General features: G+C 36.4%; 2 long non-coding RNA genes across 3 annotated transcripts; both read left to right on the forward strand.

Annotated features, from left to right (window-relative positions):
* The first annotated feature begins 10,544 nt into the window (after positions 1-10,544).
* On the forward strand, positions 10,545-12,285 carry LOC121875515. The gene is made up of 2 exons (XR_006090623.1): positions 10,545-11,109; positions 11,256-12,285. It is a non-coding gene; the product is annotated as an uncharacterized LOC121875515 (long non-coding RNA).
* Positions 12,286-17,630: 5,345 nt separating this feature from the next.
* LOC121875516 lies at positions 17,631-19,141 on the forward strand. 2 transcript variants are annotated; one of them, XR_006090624.1, is made up of 3 exons: positions 17,631-17,860; positions 18,458-18,541; positions 18,790-19,141. It is a non-coding gene; the product is annotated as an uncharacterized LOC121875516 (long non-coding RNA). The 2 variants fall into 2 exon arrangements; XR_006090625.1 differs by having other exon boundaries at positions 17,631-17,851.
* Positions 19,142-20,199: the final 1,058 nt, after the last annotated feature.

Genomic DNA, 20,199 nt, shown 5'->3' on the forward strand with positions numbered 1-20,199 from the left:
ACGCAAGGGTGTTCTCAAGACACACATTCTTGGACACAGTGGTATAAAGGAGTTTGAGTGTGAGGAATGTGGTAAATGTTTCTCACGCAAGGGTGATCTCAAGACACACATTCTTGGACACAGTGGAATAAAGAAGTTTGAATGTGAGGAATGTGGGAAATGTTTCTCCCAGAAGAGTCATCTCAAGACACACATTCTTGGACACAGTGGTATAAAGGAGTTTGAGTGTGAGGAATGTGGTAAATGTTTCTCACGCAAGGGTGATCTCAAGGTACACATTCTTGGACACAATGGTATAAAGGAGTTTGAGTGTGAGGAATGTGGGAAATGTTTCTCACGGAAGGATGATCTCAAGAGACATATTCTTGGACACAGTGGTATAAAGGAGTTTGAATGTGAGGAATGTGGGAAATGTTTCTCCCTGAAGGGTAATCTCAAACGTCATAAACTTGTGCATGAAAAAAACAGAATTCAATAAATGTTTGAATGACTTTAACTGAAGGTAAATGTGCCACATAAACTTGAATACAGTGATATACATCAATATAAAACCACTTGAACAAACTCCATGAATGTAGCTGAAATAAAGGCAAGTGACAAATGCCACTTTTATAGATATTAAACACAAGTTATAATTATCTGCTCTTAAGATGTAAATTTCTTCTACCATGGCCTTAGTGTAGACATTTGGTGTTGGTTAAATATCACTCATAATAATTCTCCATTTTGTTTCATCAGCCTTTTTAATAATGTTATTTACAGTACAGTAGTAAGCAAATGTTAAACTTATCATCTTTGTGCTTAAAATTTCATCTTTACTAGATAAGCTTTCTTGAACATTGATGAACTCTCATTTACTATAATTTGTGCATCAGTAGTTGTGTCAACTGTGTACGTCTGTCTTTATTTACACTTGACGTAAGTTTTGTCACAAGTACGTACATTAACACGGGTAGTAAATCATCTTGGTAAAGTAGTACAGTGGTGGTAGACCATTTGTTATAGTCAAGGTGTTGTCACTATCTCACGGAAACTCTTCAATCTCTGTTGAAATTGTACGTAAATATTTGATAAGTTTTGCTCAACTCTGACGAGATATTTTGATATTTTATCTTGACTAAAATGATTGGTAGTTTTGATTTATGTTTTAAATATATTCTTTCATCACTTACAGATATATGGTACCATTGTCTGGTAAATAATGGTTAGGGTTCATATATAGTACCTGGTGTTATGGGGCAGATGAACTTTAACACCTCTTAACTGTATATAATATCATGTTTAATATATTGTTCAGTTAGCATCTTGGACCTTAGTTAGGTAACTCTTCTTGGTTATATATAAATTAATCCTTGGGCAGTCATTTTCTTAAAGTAGCCAATGCTGAAATGTCAAACTCTGGGTTAAAATTAGTTGTTTGATCATGTCAAGCAGAAGACTTGTTTAAATTAACATACAGTATTTAGATATTTGCTGTTCTTATATACAACTTTTCCTAATAGTACTGGCATGTGTTTTTCTAACAATGGTGTTTTAAAAAATGATTGCTACAAGAATGTCATTAATTTTGTGCACCTGAATATATAGATTTATGTTAATACAGGCTGTCCCCAACTTACAACAGGGATAAGTTCCTGGACCCATAGTGTAGGTTAGGTTAAAGCCCATACAAAACAACAATAATATCCCATATATAACAAATAATGTAAATAAAGTGATGTTAAACAATATATAAGGATAAGAATAATGTAAAAAATGGGATTTTAATGACAAGTTTTTGTGGTGAATGTATTGGGATCCCGTTCATAAGTGTGGGTGATGGTAAGTCGGACGGTCGTAACTCGGGGACTGCCTGTATACACTTTATGTTTGGCCATGATGTGCCACAAACATTAATATCTTACAGAATGAGATATAAGTATTTAAACTATTGCTGAATATTTTATTACAACCCCAATATTGTAGAACATGTGTACAGTAATGGCTGGTCTTCAGATACTGTATGTGGTTGTACTAAATTAATATTGCTGTAATTGCCCTAAAATTCATTATGAGTAAAGATGCATTAAAATAATAGGTTTTTGTATTTATGGAATTTAATGAGCAGAAGATTCCATGGCTGGTTTATATTTTGAGTTGAGAGCCAAATGTTAGATTGGTCTGGACGACGCCCGGGGAGGAGCCAAGGTAATATTTATGATAATTTACTGTTTTATGACCGTAATTATTGCTGGAAATGATTCTAGTTAGAATATTATTAAACAACATGATGGCAAGGGTTGAAGGTGACTGCCAATAACTCATAGAGACGAGTATTATATATAAATTTGGGTCACTAGTTTATTACATTGTGTATACAGTAAACTGGAGTCAGTATTTATTGTCCAGATCACTTTCCTGGTGACTGTTTTAGTGTTTGACCAAGATTCAACATTGTCTTTGTTATATGTGAAGCTTTAACCCTGTACTGTACTGATCTATATTATACAGTACTGTACTGTATTGTATTGTATGTCAGTTGGAGCATTAATGAGGGACTACTGTACTGTACTGTTCTGTTCCATAATATACTGTATTGTTCTGTTCTGATCCATATTATACTGTACTGTTCTGTTCTGATCCACATTATACCGTACTGTTCTGTACTGTTCCATAATATACTGTATTGTTCTGTTCTGATCCATATTATACTGTACTGTTCTGTTCTGATCCACATTATACCGTACTGTTCTGTTCTGATCCATATTGTACTGTTCTGTTCTGATCCATATTATACTGTTCTGTTCTGTTCTGATCCACATTATACCGTACTGTTCTGTTCTGATCCATATTATACCGTACTGTTCTGTACTGATCCATATTATACCGTACTGTTCTGTACTGATCCATATTATACTGTTCTGTTCTGTTCTGATCCACATTATAACGTACTGTTCTGTACTGATCCATATTATACTGTTCTGTACTGATCCATATTATACCGTACTGTTCTGTTCTGATCCATATTGTACTGTTCTGTTCTGATCCATATTATACTGTTCTGTTCTGATCCACATTATACCGTACTGTTCTGTACTGATCCATATTATACTGTACTGTTCTGTTCTGATCCACATTATACCGTACTGTTCTGTTCTGATCCATATTGTACTGTTCTGTTCTGATCCATATTGTACTGTTCTGTTCTGATCCATATTATACTGTTCTGTTCTGATCCACATTATACCGTACTGTTCTGTACTGATCCATATTATACTGTTCTGTTCTGTTCTGATCCACATTATAACGTACTGTTCTGTACTGATCCATATTATACTGTTCTGTACTGATCCATATTATACTGTACTGTTCTGTTCTGATCCACATTATACCGTACTGTTCTGTTCTGATCCATATTGTACTGTTCTGTACTGATCCATATTATACTGTTCTGTTCTGATCCACATTATAACGTACTGTTCTGTACTGATCCATATTATACTGTTCTGTACTGATCCATATTATACCGTACTGTTCTGTTCTGATCCACATTATACCGTACTGTTCTGTTCTGATCCACATTATACCGTACTGTTCTGTTCTGATCCACATTATACCGTACTGTTCTGTACTGATCCACATTATACCGTACTGTTCTGTACTGATCCACATTATACCGTACTGTTCTGTTCTGATCCACATTATACCGTACTGTTCTGTTCTGATCCACATTATACCGTACTGTTCTGTTCTGATCCACATTATACCGTACTGTTCTGTTCTGATCCACATTATACCGTACTGTTCTGATCCACATTATACCGTACTGTTCTGTACTGATCCACATTATACCGTACTGTTCTGTTCTGATCCACATTATACCGTACTGTTCTGTACTGATCCACATTATACCGTACTGTTCTCTTCTGATCCATATTATACTGTACTGTTGTTCTGATCCATATTGTACTGTTCTGTACTGATCCATATTATACTGTACTGTTCTGTTCTGATCCACATTATACCGTACTGTTCTGTACTGCACTTGGGGGTTAATATTCAGGTTCTATTGCAGTGTTACGTGAGGTTATGTTGTCTAGCACTCAGGATGGGATGGATGGAAACTCTAGGTGGTGGTTTTCTTATATAAAATATATTATATGCAAGACAGTCTGGTGCGGAGATGCCGTGTGGTGAGAAGCTTGGTCAAGAGACACGTTCCAGTGAGTAGCGTGCTTGAGGAGGTATCTGTGCAGGGGCTTCGTTAGAGGAGGTGTTGCCTGTTCAGGAACGTAGGGTAGAATGAATCTCAATGGAGAGACTAAGAGCTTATATACACAGCAGCTGGAAGTAAACCCGTGGGAACAGTCAAGGACGTAGTTTTGGAGTGTGTGGCCATATGTCTGGCCACACACTTTACATTTGGTCTTGTTCACATCTGCCTGAGGGACATACTGCCAGAGTGCGTGGCCATATGTCTGGCCACACACTTTACATTTGGTCTTGTTCACATCTGCCTGGGGGACATACTGCCAGAGTGTGTGGCCATATGTCTGGCCACACACTACATATAGTGTTGTTCACATCTGCTTGAGGAACATACTGCCAGAGGTACTTATATCCTAACCTTAGTCTATCAGTTACAACATCTTATAATGTAGTGATGTTGTTACTTGCTCCATATACTTGTTTCACTTGATACACCTCATCATGGTAAACTATGGATCGACTAATGCCTGTTAGCTCTCATCTGCTGCATTCATAAGAACACTGAACAAAGTGGCACTCTAAGCTAAGGTTTCTTTGCTCATAATTAATTTCAGATCAATTAGATCAATATTAAGGGAGATATGTAGACTTTACCCTTCAATTTATAGAAATAAATGTAGCTGTAATGCCATTATTAATGGTACATCTGATTTACAGTACAGAACAGTACAGTACAGTACAGAACAGTACAGTACAGTACAGTACAGAACAGTACAGTACAGTACAGTACAGTACAGATGTCCATCATTAATATTACAACTGATGTACAGTACAGTATAGCACAGTACAGAACAGTACAGTACAGTACAGATGTCCATCATTAATATTACAACTGATGTACAGTACAGTATAGCACAGTATAGTACAGTACAGTACAGATGTCCCTCATTAATGTTACAACTGATGTACAGTACAGTACAGTACAGATGTCCCTCATTAATGTTACAACTGATGTACAGTACAGTATAGCACAGTATAGTACAGTACAGTACAGTACAGTACAGTACAGATGTCCCTCATTAATGTTACAACTGATGTACAGTGCAGTACAGTACAGTACAGATGTCCCTCATTAATGTTACAACTGATGTACTGTACAGCACAGATCAGTACAGTACAGTACAGATGTCTCTCATTAATGTTACAACTGATGTACAGCACAGTACAGATGCCCCTCATTAATGTTACAACTGATGTACTGTACAGCACAGATCAGTACAGTACAGTACAGATGTCTCTCATTAATGTTACAACTGATGTACAGTACAGTACAGTACAGATGTCTCTCATTAATGTTACAACTGATGTACAGTACAGTACAGTACAGTACAGATGCCCCTCATTAATGTTACAACTGATGTACTGTACAGCACAGATCAGTACAGTACAGTACAGATGTCTCTCATTAATGTTACAACTGATGTACAGTACAGTACAGTACAGATGTCCCTCATTAATGTTACAACTGATGTACAGTGCAGTACAGTACAGATGTCCCTCATTAATGTTACAACTGATGTACTGTACAGCACAGATCAGTACAGTACAGTACAGATGTCTCTCATTAATGTTACAACTGATGTACAGTACAGTACAGATGCCCCTCATTAATGTTACAACTGATGTACTGTACAGCACAGATCAGTACAGTACAGTACAGATGTCTCTCATTAATGTTACAACTGATGTACAGTACAGTACAGTACAGATGTCTCTCATTAATGTTACAACTGATGTACAGTACAGTACAGTACAGATGCCCCTCATTAATGTTACAACTGATGTACTGTACAGCACAGATCAGTACAGTACAGTACAGATGTCTCTCATTAATGTTACAACTGATGTACAGTACAGTACAGTACAGATGTCCCTCATTAATGTTACAACTGATGTTAATAAATGTAGCTTTAACAGGGTGAGTTAAAAGTCAGTTATAATAGGAGAAAGTTATTTATTTCCTTGTTTACAACGACTGATTTAACTGAGAACTATTTACGTGAATGTGTTGTGATGTAGTCACTGAAGAGCGGCGACGTACAGTACAGTGTGTGTAAAAAAAGAAAAGTTTCCACTGAGAAGGTATATTAATACACCCTGTACCTGGACCCTAGTGGCAGGAATGTGGACTGAGGACCACCATATGTACGGTAATAACACAGTAAATATAGTTTATACCTTTAGAATAACTCAAGAGGCACTAGAGTGTGAAGTAACAAGACGATCTGTGACCAAGAGGAGAGAGTAAAATAAACTTAACAAGACTTAACATAGTTTCCCTTACCAAAGTGACTCTCTCTTAAATATTAAATCCTTATACAATTTATTTAAATAATTGAGTGAACAATTGGTAAATTTGTATTTATTTTTAACTAGTAATTAGCAAATATTAATTAAAAGTAAATAAATGAAGCAAAATAAAAATATATGCAGAAATAAAGGTGAAATAACAAAAATATCCAATATTACCAAAAATAAAACAAATTCTATAGAAAGATCTGAAAAACCCACAATTAAAACTAGAAACAAAAAAGATGGGGATCATCCTTGTAGTGACACAAGGATCATGGAGGGACTCCCCTAACATATAAAGGCCCAAGAAAACATGAAATAGAATAACTTGGCCTGACTGAGACCGGCCTGGTACTGCACCCTCAGAGCTAATGAGTTTAGGGGGGCAATACCAAACCTGTGTACAACTTGTAAGATGCAGTTCACTGATTAAATATAATAGTTACCCCGGCGACGTTTTCTGTGATCAAATATAATAGTTACCCCTAAAACCTTCCTCTTAACAAAACCTTAGTCTTCTTCTTCTTCCTCTCATCAATCGTTTTTATTCTTCTTCTTCCGTATCTGAACTATGTAATTACTTCATTGAATCAGGTGTGCTTGAGGACATTCTTGCTGTTTATCCCAAATTTGCTAGCCCACACTGATTAGTCTTCAATTAGAATATGACTCCAATGTATGTGATCCACTGACCTATATATGCTGCTGGTGAATGTGATGTATTTCCTTCTTTGTGTACGAACCTCTGTCCTGCGTGGCAGTGAACAGTGACATTACCCACATGAATCTGACCTATATATAGTGTCAATGAATATGATGCATTCTTTGTGTACGAACCTCTGTCCTGTATGGCAGTGAACAGTGACATTACCCACATGAATCTGACCTATATATAGTGTCAATGAATATGATGCATTCTTTGTGTACGAACCTCTGTCCTGTATGGCAGTGAAAAGTGACATTACCCACATGAATCTGACCGACGTATATGTATGTATGTGTGCGTGTGTGCATGTATATGTACGTGTACATGTATATGTGTATGTATATCCGTATATGTATGTATATATATATGTGTGTGTGTGTGTGTGTGTTTACATATATGTATATGTACTGTTAATGAATATGATGCAACTCTTTGTGTATGAACCTCTGTCCTGCATGGCAGTGAACAGTGACATTATCCATATGAACCTGACCTATATACATTTATAGTTGTTAATGAATATGATGTATTTCTTTGTGTATGAACCTCTGTCCTGCATGGCAGTGAACAGTGACTTTATCCATATGAACCTGACCTATATACATTTATAGTTGTTAATGAATATGATGTATTTCTTTGTGTATGAACCTCTGTCCTGCATGGCAGTGAACAGTGACATTATCCATATGAACCTGACCTATATACATTTATAGTTGTTAATGAATATGATGTATTTCTTTGTGTGTGAACCTCTGTCCTGCATGGCAGTGAACAGTGACATTATCCATATGAACCTGACCTATATACATTTATAGTTGTTAATGAATATGATGTATTTCTTTGTGTATGAACCTCTGTCCTGTATGGCAGTGAACAGTGACATTATCCATATGAACCTGACCTATATACATTTATAGTTGTTAATGAATATGATGTATTTCTTTGTGTGTGAACCTCTGTCCTGCGTGGCAGTGAACAGTGATACCACCCTCAGTGTCAAGACCTGACTGAATTACTCGGAATAGGCAAACTGTACTACAAGCTCTGCCAATAAATTTGTTAAACTAAAAAAAATCTTCTTCCTCTCATCAAGGAAAGAACACAAGATAGATGGAAGAAACAAGTGCTGGAGGGAGGCCTTATATAAAGTTATCAAGGCATTATTGCCAAAGTACACACAGTGACAAAATTTACACAATTTAAGATAAATAATAATATCATAGAATATTTTTATAATTGCTAGATCATTTAAAAACTAAATGTAATGTAAAAGTTGTTCCTTTTATAGAGGGTGAGAGGGAGCCGTGTGTCATGGCCTCCTCCATGTAAACAAAGCGGAGAAAAATATTGTGAAGAAAATTGGTTTGTGTTGGTGTAATATTGTGTTGTGAGGACTCATTTGGGTTTAGTGTGAATGATAAGTGTGCAGGGGTGAGAGAGAGCCTTATAATAGTTGTGAGAGACTTGCTGTGTAGGCACGGCTTATAGCACTATTTTACCCTCACTTATATATCATATTATTGTATGTCAATAATTATTATTCAATATATTTACCAATGGTTTTACTGTATCAATTTGACTAACAAATTATAAATATAATATAATATCTCTAAGGTTGTTGTGGCCCCAGAATATACTACATATTATTTTATTGATAACTTTAAACTATTGTAACACAGTAGAGATAGGAACACGTAAAGGAAGATAGAACATGATTAAATTAACCAACAGCTCAACGTTTAACAGTTTAGGTATAGACTAAAAAATGTTTATCTAACCTAACCCAATTATATGTCCATAAGAGAAGTGGGACATCTTGGAGTATCACAAGGGAGATAATGATTAAGCAGTGTAATAATGCCCACAGCCATCCTGTCCACAATCCCATTAAAATCATAGACAATCTCCGCAGCTAACGGTCAAATACCCTTTGGATATTTGGCCAGCCAGCACAGTCAAATAACACCTTCATAACTTGTACTGGGTAGTGGTGGTGGAGTCCCTTAGTACCACAGTACTGTGTTTATATTTGATTCCACAGTTGTTCTGTGGATGATGTAGTATTAATGGTAAAATTTCACTTGTTACCACCAAGCATTTGGAAGTTGAAATTATGCTTGATGGATGTAAAATGTTATATAGATTTGATTCTATTGTTTGAAATTTTTTGGTACAAATTTATAAATTAAAAGTTTTGATTTTAGGGGAAAATTTGACATTTCCTACGAACATCTCGGACAAGCGTGTACAGTGTATGTAATTAATTTGTATTTAGTATATATGTGCACTGTATGTATTAGATATAGAGTATATAATTAATTTAGGAAAACCTAACCTAACCTACTCCAACTTAACCTAACCCATGCACTATACCAAGATCTGGTTGGTTAACAAACCAGCTACTAAAATATCTCACTTATACAGTACTTAATTTGTGACAGAAATGCCATATAATAAAAGTGTTTTAGAATGATCAAAACTACTGATTGCAACCGTAAAATTATCAAAATTCTTTGGGTGGCAACAAATGACATAATATCATATTAACTAATAAAATTGACACAACTTCTTAATTTAGTTATAAGTACCAGTATTTTTTTCGCTCTTCTGTAAATACGAACATAAATCACTTGTAGTTGACAGGTCATGAAGGATGAGGGCAATTATGGGGTAAAACACAGTGAAGAACTGATAGCGTGACACTGAAATGATGTCTCTACGTGCTTTGTATGCACAGAAATTAACTATTTACTGTAAACAATCTGCCCCAAAATATGACGTGGCAGCCCGTGTTGTTGTCCGCTCTTAAACCTATAAACACTGACTCCGGTAATACTGTACTTAACTTGTCAATAAATGACAGAGCCTCACATTGGGGGTTTTATTACCATAAATATAGAATTGATTGACTTTTTCTTTTAGGCTTTACTATCCAGATTCATGAGTCTATTATCTCCACAAATCCCTTATTTATTTTTTCGTTTGTTTAAGTAGGATCTTAAACCTATTCTATGCACATTATAAATTGTGAGAATTATATTGTTGGAATCAAATCCCATAATATGAGTTTAAATGTATTCCCAAGTTCTTTTGAGTAGTATTGGTTAATGAGTGAAACTTATGTTCTTATATTTTATTTTCCCTCCGTAGTTATGACTTCGTGTTGGCGTTGCTGTTTATCAAATCGTAAATTATCTGCAAGACCCATTGTCAGATTTATAGCCGAGTGGGCGGGGCCTCTTCAACGACCAAGAGGGCCAAGATTATTTATTAACGACTCTGCCATATACCGTATGACATTATTAGTTGTAATTTCTATAATGAAACCATTTGCATATAAAACCAATTATACAACAGAACACTAACTTTATTTATGACAACTAATGAGTCAGCTCACAACATTTTATGTATACTGTATATAAATTCATAAATTATTAAACTACACACACATATATGTAATGATAGTTTAAGTATATAACATTTACAGGAAAGAATTATATAAACTGAAGTACAGCAATGAACAACTGAATGTAAATTAATTTTTCTCAAATAACCAACAAGACAATAATGAAAACTGATAATGTTTATGAAAAAATTGACAACAGAGAAATAATGAGAAAATATTCCTTCCATTAATAACTTCTATATACACAGTACTGTACTCATTATGTGATAGTGATAATTAACTCAATATAATTTAATTTTCCTGCTTTTTCCTCCAAGTTCAATTTCTGTGTAAGGTCTGCCCAAAATACAGTCAAGACCAGCTTACTTTTTCTACGGTGAGTCATTGAATGCCTATATTGTGTAAGCACGTGACAGTTGAGAAGGAGTGTTCACATATTGCAGTGCTTGTACCAAATGTGAGGGCAGCCGCATAAAGCTTGTGTATGTGAGTTAATCCATTTCAGAAAGGATATGATATCTTGAAATTTTCACCAATGTTTTTGAGAACTGGGCAATAAAATTCTTCAATAAGTCATTTAGCAACATGACATTCACTTACCAGAAGAGACGACTCAGTGTCGACACCTATGAGTTTAGCCAATGGGACAAGATTTTCCGGAAGTAATAAACAAGTCTTGGATTCTGGCCAACGACTAGAAATGACTGTAAGTAGTCTAATATTATGCTCACCAAACTCAGCATTGAGTTCACCAAGGCAGTTATCTAAAATATTGTAGTACAGTTGATGATGTAAATCAGCTTCACTATCAAAACCATGAACATTAGAATGTCTTACAGTTGTTTTAGTCTGTTAAGTATTGGGGCAGTTTGTGTTATGCTTTTGCTTTTCCTGATGGTATTCTGTAAGGTCGTGATGATCAAGTTTTGATGAGATATTCTCATTGCCAGTGTTGTTCCAGATGTCTTTAACACTACTGACAAGAGATTCAATAAGGTGAATTCTTGTCATGAAGTCAGTCATGTGATTGTAAAAGCTGATCTGCAGGTCCAAGTGTCGGCAGAAATTCCTTCACACGGTATGCAGTAAACATGAATTTTTCTGCATTTTATCTGTTTCAATAATCCAGTTGCCACACTGCTGCATCACACTCATTTTCCTCACATGTATCAAGTACATCCACCAACTTTTTGTGGTTAGCTATAATTGCTGACACAGTGGCCGGGTGACGTGACCACTGCTTGCTTTCCAATAGTATGCACTACTGTTAACCAAATGTAGCGGATGGTTAAAATTTAATTAATTTTGCCACTTACAGTGACCAGATTATTGTGCACCCCATACTTATCCTGTGAGCAGTAGCACAAAAGAATTACAGAGTTGAGGTCACAAGGGGTCTGGATAACTAACCCCAGTGGTCAGGACATTATGACATTGAATGTTACAGAGTATTTCAAATACATTGTTTGTTTTATTTTTGTACATCGAGGGTAACTTATTCACAACTGCCTGAGTACAACAGTGTGAGGCAATATGCCTGGCCACACACTTTGTTATTCGCATTTGCATGAGAAGTATTCAAGCATATTGTGTGTTTGGTTCTATAGATGGGAAATGATATAGCAACTGAGTTCAAAAAAGTGGATGCAGTCTTAATATATCGGCTATCTTGCCATTTAGAGATAAAGTGTTGTTCATTTCACACACAGTGTATTTGGACCTGTCCGTAAAAGGTTCTGTCTTCACACAGTCAAGGACGTGGTATTCCAGTTTGTGGTCATTTGTTTGATCACACACTTTGCATTTAGTTTTTTTTCACATCTGCTTGAGGGATATACTGCCAGAGGTACTTATATCCTTATCTTACTTTAGCAGTTCCATTATCTTGTAATCTAGTGATCTAGTTCCCTGCTCCATATACATGTTTCACTTGATACTTCTCATCATGGTAAACACTGTATTGACTAATGCCTGTTTGCACTTGTCTGCTTGCATCAAATTCATCAATCTGTTCTTGCCTAGTAACAGTTTTAAGGGTTCTTTTTGACAGGCCCAAATTGTGTTTAACAGTGTCTTTGTTAGACGCGAGTTTGGCGAGGGCATCAACTCTGTCATGTTCTTTGAGGCCTGTGTGAGAAGGGATCAACAACAGTTTGATCTTGACACCTCCATCAACAAGGTCCACATTTGTGTCTGGCTTCACAGACAAATGCGTGACAACTTAAGTTAAGAGCAAGCAGGATAGAGAGTCAGTGATGACGAGACTGTCGGTGATGGTGATTTAAATAAATTTAATGGCTGAAAGTATGGCAACTAATTCTGTTTGTAGAATGGATGCCCACTTGTTAATTCTAATTCCTTTCTCAGTTACATTTCCATTAGGTTGATCATAACCTAACATCTTCATTTGCACTGAAAAGTGAGATAAGTCTCCTACCATTGGTGTTAGTGGTGGGGTCTTTTTCTTCATCATATAGATTACAGCTCCTCCCCGACTTACGACCTCCGACCACCCGGACATTCGACCGCCTGGTGTCCAGAAGACACACATCTGTAGCACACATCTTCTGGGGCCTTGCATTTTTTGGGTGGGTGACTGTACCGCTGACACTTGAAGCATCTGGTCTGTCATGGCACGTAAGATCTCACTCAGACGATGTCCCATCCCAGTGTGACCGTCTCTGGAAGTTTGTGGAAAAATCCAACTAGAGCCGAGGTGGATTTTCCGCCGGGTCTCTTAATTTCTCTCTGCGCGTCTATTTCTTCTTCTATGAGTTCTTTAATATCATTCTTGTTCATATGTTATACTTTGGCGTGGGAAATAGCTCCCCACACCTTAACGGGGCCGTCATCGATGACATTAAACGTTGCTAAGTTGTTTAGCCTGTCTCCAGTCACCGAAGGTGAGGGAGGCTGAGGACTGTGTGGCACTTCTAAGAAGTCAGCAATGACTGGGAGGCATAACCCTCTCACATAACCTCCAGTGTGACCAGCCAGGAACTCCTGGTTAAGTAGCCACTTCCTTTTTTATCATGACCCAGTTTGTCTCCAGCAAAGTAAAGGAATACAGATGTAAACCTTCCTTTTTTCTCTCTCTGGTGTTATCTCTATCAATACAGTACAGGCACCATCTACTTGTAGAGGTTTTCTATAAGTATATGCTGTTGTTTCTTCTCTAAAACACTGTCTGCTGTACTCGAGACTCCAGTATTGGTGGGACTGTGTTGGCTGATGCATGGCTGTGTACTCATGATCACATTTGTAAATAACTGACGGTCTTAATTTATATGGAAACAAGACTTTTATCAACAAAGTCATTTCATAAGTTTTGAATATATTCTATCTCAATATGCTGTAAAAAAATTTGGAGAGTGAAAATGTTTTTATATTCCTGGGAACTGCCATAGAGCGGGTACCCCTACCAATGAGTTGTTCCAATGATCTAGATTGGAAACTTGATCCACCAGGACTGCCTTTGGGTCTGTTGGTATAAACACAAACTGCTCCAATACTTAACAGTGACTGAAACAACTGTAAGACATTCTAATGTTCATGGTTTTGATAGTGAAGCTGATTTACATCATCAACTGTACTACAATATTTTAGATAACTGCCTTGGTGAACTCAATGCTGAGTTTGGTGAACATAATATGAGATTACTTAGTCATTTCTAGTCGTTGGCCAGAATCCAAGACTTGTTTATTACTTCCGGAAAATCTTGTCCCATTGGCTAAACTCATAGGTGTCGACACTGAGTCGTCTCTTCTGGTAAGTGAATGTCATGTTGCTAAGTGACTTATTGAAGAATTTTATTGCCCAGTTCTCAAAAACATTGGTGAAAATTTCAAGATATCATATCCTTTCTGAAATGGATTAACTCACATACACAAGCTTTATGCGGCTGCCCTCACATTTGGTACAAGCACTGCAATATGTGAACACTCCTTCTCAACTGTCACGTGCTTACACAATATAGGCATTCAATGACTCACCGTAGAAAAAGTAAGCTGGTCTTGACTGTATTTTGGGCAGACCTTACACAGAAATTGAACTTGGAGGAAAAAGCAGGAAAATTAAATTGTACTGAGTTAATTATCACTATCACATAATGAGTACAGTACTGTGTATATGGACGTTATTAATGGAAGGAATATTTTCTCATTATTTCTCTGTTGTCATTTTTTCATAAACATCATCAGTTTTCATTTTTGTCTTGTTGGTTATTTGAGAAAAATTAATTTACATTCAGTTGTTCATTGCTGTACTTCAGTTTATATAATTCTTTCCTGTAAATGTTATATACTTAAACTATCATTACATATATGTGTGTGTAGTTTAATAATTTATGAATTCATATACAGTATACATAAAATGTTGTGAGCTGACTCATTAATTGTCATAAATAAAGTTTGTATTCTGTTGTATAATTGGTTTTATTTCCAAATGGTTTCATTATAGAAGTTACACCTAATAATGTCATATATGGCAGAGTCGTTAATAAATAATCTTGGCCCTCTTGGTCGTTGAACAGGCCCCGCCCACTCGGCTATAAATCTGACAATGGGTCTTGCAGATAATTTACGATTTGATAAACAGCAACGCCAACAAGAAGTCATAACTAGGGAGGGAAAATGAAATATAAGAACATAAGTTTCACTCATTAACCAATATTACTCAAAAGAAATTGGAAATGTATTTAAACTCATTATTATGGGATTTGATTCCAACAATATAATTCTCATAATTTATAATGTGCATAGAATAGGTTTAAGATCCTACTTAACCAAACGAAAAAATAAATTAGGGATTTGTGGAGATAATAGACTCATGAATCTGGATAGTAAAGCCTAAAAGAAAAAAAACACAATCAATTTTATATACCGGTATATGGTAATAAAACCACCAATGTGAGGGTCTGTCATTTATTGACAAGTTAAGTACAGTATTACCGGAGTCAGTGTTTATTGGTTTAAGAGCGGACAACAACACAGGCTGCCACGTCATATTTTTTGGTAGATTGTTTACAGTAAATAGTTAATTTCTCTGTGTCAAAGAGCGTGGAGACATCATTTTAGTGTCACATGATCAGTTCTTCACCGTGTTTTACCCCGTACTCTCCGTCATCTTTCATGTCCTGCCCATTACAGGTGATTTATGTTCATAGAGAAGATATAAAAAAATACTGGTATTTATAATTAAAATAAAAAGTTGTTTAATTTTTATTAGTTAATATGATATTATGTCATTTGTTGCCACCCAAAATTTTTTGATAATTTTATGGTTGCAATCAGTAGTTTTGATCATTCTAAAACACTTTTCTTCTATGGCATTTCTGTCACAAATTAAGTTCTGTATAAGTGAGATATTTTACATTTTAGTAGCTGGTTTGTTAACCAATCAGATCTTGGCATAGTCCATCTGTTAGGCTAGTATGGTTTAGATTAGGTTATATATTCTATACTGGTGCAATCAATACAGTATACTTATATACTAATGCAAATTAATTACATACACTGTACACTCTTGTCCTATATGTTCGTAGGAAATGTCAAATTTTCCCCTAAAATCAAAACTTTTTAATTTATAAATTTGTACCAAAAAATTTCAAACAATAGAATCAAATCTATATAACATTTTACATCCATCAAGCATAATTTCAACTTCCAAATGCTTGGTGGTAACAAGTGAAATTTTACCATTAATACTACATCATCCACAGAACAACTGTGGATAATATGAATCAAATATAAACACAGTACTCTGGTACTAAGGGACTCCACCACCACTACCCAATAATGGCTCAGTACAAGTTATGAAGGTGTTATTTGACTGTGCTGGCTGGCCAAATATCCAAAGGGTATTTGACCGTTAGCTGCAGAGATTGTCTATGATTTTAATGGGATTGTGGACAGGATGGCTGTGGGCATTATTACAGTCATTAATGCTTAATCATTATCTCCCTTGTGATACTCCAAGATGTCCCACTTCTCTTATGGACATATAATTGGGTTAGGTTAGATAAACATTTTTTAGTCTATACCTAAACTGTATCATAACTGTTAAACGTTGAGCTGTTGGTTAATTTAATCAAGTTTTATCTTCCTTTACGTGTTCCTATCTCTACTGTGTTACAATAGTTTAAAGTTATCAATAAAATAATATGTAGTATATTCTGGGGCCACAACAACCTTAGAACCTTCAAGATATTATATTATATTTATAATTTGTTAGTCAAATTGATACAGTAAAACCATTGGTAAATATATTGAATAATAATTATTGGCATACAATAATATGATATATAAGTGAGGGTAAAATAGTGCTATAAGCCGTGCCTACCTGTTGCTCCTGCCAACACACAGCAAGTCTCTCACAACTATTATAAGGCTCTCTCTCTCTCACACCACCATAATCCCTGCACACTTATCATTCATACTAAAACACAAATGAGTCCTCACAACACAATATTACACCAATACAAACCAATTTTCTTCAGAATATTTTTCGATGCTGTGTTTGCATGGAGGAGGGCATGGCACACCACACCCTTCTTCCCAACCACACACTCTTCCTCCTAACCACTCCCTCTTCCTCCCATCCACACCCTCTTCCTCCCATGCACATCCTCTTCCTCCCATCCACATCCTCCCATCCACAAACACTACCTCCCATCCACACACCCAAAAGGTTGGGTGGATGGGAAGGGAGTTGGGATGGGTAGGTATGTGAGTTGGGTTGGAGGGGAGGTGGTGTAGGAGGAGGGTTGGGTGGGAGGGAGGGGGGGTGGGAGGGAGGGAGGGTTGGTGGGTGGGTGGGGGTGTTTGGGAGGGAGTGTTGGGTATAAGGAAAGGTGTGAGAGAGGGTGAGTGTATGGATGGGAGTGAGGGTGTGTGTGGGGGAGGTCCTCCCATACACACACCCTCACTCCCATCTCACTCCCCTTTAACACCCAACCTCCCACCTTTAATGGTGGGATGGGACTAAGGTTTTCTCATTTCTTTCAGATTGTGCGCCTCCGAGGTGAACGTCTGACTGAAGTGAACGTGTGGCTGGTCGAGAACTCCTCCAAACAGGTAAAGTACTTATGACAATATATAATGTCTATATGCAAGTATTTATGAATGTTATGTTTTAAAGTTTTTTGTATTCCAGGTTTGTTTGTGTGGCTGACTGGACCTACTACAAGGTGCTTCTTGCAGGTAATAAAGGTAAAGTTTTTCAAGTTATAGTTGATAGCACTAACAGCACCGTAGTTAGACGTAGAATACACAGTAGTAACTCCGCCTTGTTCAGTCGAACATGCCGGTCCCAAGCCCGGATAAAGGAGGAGGGCTACTGCAGTGTTGTATCTACCATCGCCACCTAACAAACTTACATTATAAATTGTTCTGAAAAAGGTAATGTGTTCTGTCAGCAACATAGAAAAAAATTACATATGTACTATGTTTTTACATCTTTGTAGATAGGTAATACAAAATAAAGAATTGAATGTACAGTATATTTTTTATTTTCATATGTATACACTACACATTTATTGCAATATACAATAACAGTCCAGAAGCTGATACAGAAATACAAAATATCCTTGGTCATATAGCCTGGTTTTATACCTGCACTGTCTAGGTACAGTATATATCAATTTACTGGCCATTCCTGCAGTCTTATGTTCTTAAACCTACATTACCAAATATTAGCACAGAAGAAAATCATAAAACTTGTAATGATTGGCAACATCACTAGATATCTTTCTCCCGTGTCCCCTGAAATCACATTACAGTACCACTACCATTATTATTTCTCGGCAGATACATCAGTGATGGTGAGGCCGTCACATTACCAGCGGTTGTGGATTTCTCAATTCAACCTTTATATTGCAGACTCCACATAAGGTGAGTTTATTTCACTAGACCTTAAGGTTTTATAAAGTATCTTGTCATGTTTTGGTCCTACACAAAATTTAGCTTTAGATAATAATGGAAGTCTTGTACTTTGTGAATAATTTTGGCCAGGCACAGTAGATATATTTCTAAATTTATCCAAGTTACCAAGTCTTTAGGGGGTGGGGTTGTGGGAGGGGGGGGGGGTTCATAAGTTGTTTATTACAATTTTACAAGATTTTTTTCTTCTATATTTTCAGGTAAAACACTTCCATTCAGCAATTGGTGTGCAGTGTCCAGATTGTCAACATTTAGTAAGTAAAATTCTTACTGTACTTTACTTTCATTTACTGTATATATACAATACTTTCAAATTAATAGTATGTATGCAATCAAAAATGTTCTTTACGGTCATGGCCGATTAATTTCAAAATGAACACGAGACGTCCGTTCTCTCGGTAAGGTTGTCAAAATCCTTTGTCTGAGGCGTCTGTGACTTAAATGCATTATTTGTGCCATCTGTGGGTATCTAGTAGTTTTGATTACATGTACCCAATAGGGCATCACATGGGCATTAGTTTGTAACAGTTGTACGTACAATGAATGGCACTTTGATGTCAGTTGGTGATAATTATGTAATTAATGTATATATCATGTTCTAAGTTACCCAGAAGCCATCATGTGGGTGTATCCAAGTTGATCACTTTAGTTCATGTTTCAGGTATAGTTTACAGTTCTACTGTACTTGTGGTTTATTTAGATCATTATCATTCAACTTCGGAATATGAAACGTAAAGTTCATTCAATATTTATTTATTTTGTTAAACACAGACAATGTAGGAGTACAAACCATTACAAACACCTCCCAGTGCAAGTGCCTCTACCAGTGCAAGTGCCTCTACCACTACAAATGCCTCTACCACTACAAACGCCTCCCCCGGTGCAAACGCCTCCCCCGGTGCAAACGCCTCCCCCGGTACAAACGCCTCCCCCGGTACAAACGCCTCCCCCCCGGTACAAACGCCATCCCTCAACAAGCCACCAGAGGCCTTCCCACACTGAACAACAATTACATATTACACTTAATTTTACAAACCACTAAGAGAAATGGATCCGTGCGAGATATTCAAACCTCTCACAATCCGTTTGATTGATGTCCGTGTATCTCGTTGTCCACCTTGCTGATACTTCACCTGTGGACGAAAAATATACAGTATTATAAAATGGAAATTTTTTGCAACCACAACAAAACTGTGACTACCACTGTAGTTAATAATGCTACTGTACATAATGTATCTTGTTTTTAATACTTTGTGTGGCTTTAATCAAGGTCCACTCCTACAGTCTTGAATGCATTAGTACAGTACTTTAAGTATTTTCTCAAGTTTTGCTAAACTATAACAAAAATATTTCCGTAATACTTAACTTTCACAGTCCACTATTCTTACAGTAGTGTACAGAACACCAATTCTGTTCTTTCTTAGTAAGGTGGTAGTCCTCAAGGTGTGGGATGCTGGACAGTAGTGGTCACCTTGTTGTGTCTGGTCCATCTATCTTGTACACCAACCACCTGCAAATTTATTATATTTGTTTTTAGATACTCTACATCTGAATTAATTAAGCTATTTTATATCACAACCAATACACAATATTGAGGTTAACTTGTACTG

The sequence above is a fragment of the Homarus americanus genome, unplaced genomic scaffold (assembly GCF_018991925.1).
Source record: "Homarus americanus isolate GMGI-L3 unplaced genomic scaffold, GMGI_Hamer_2.0 scaffold22006, whole genome shotgun sequence".
In the NCBI taxonomy this organism is placed as follows: domain Eukaryota; kingdom Metazoa; phylum Arthropoda; class Malacostraca; order Decapoda; family Nephropidae; genus Homarus; species Homarus americanus.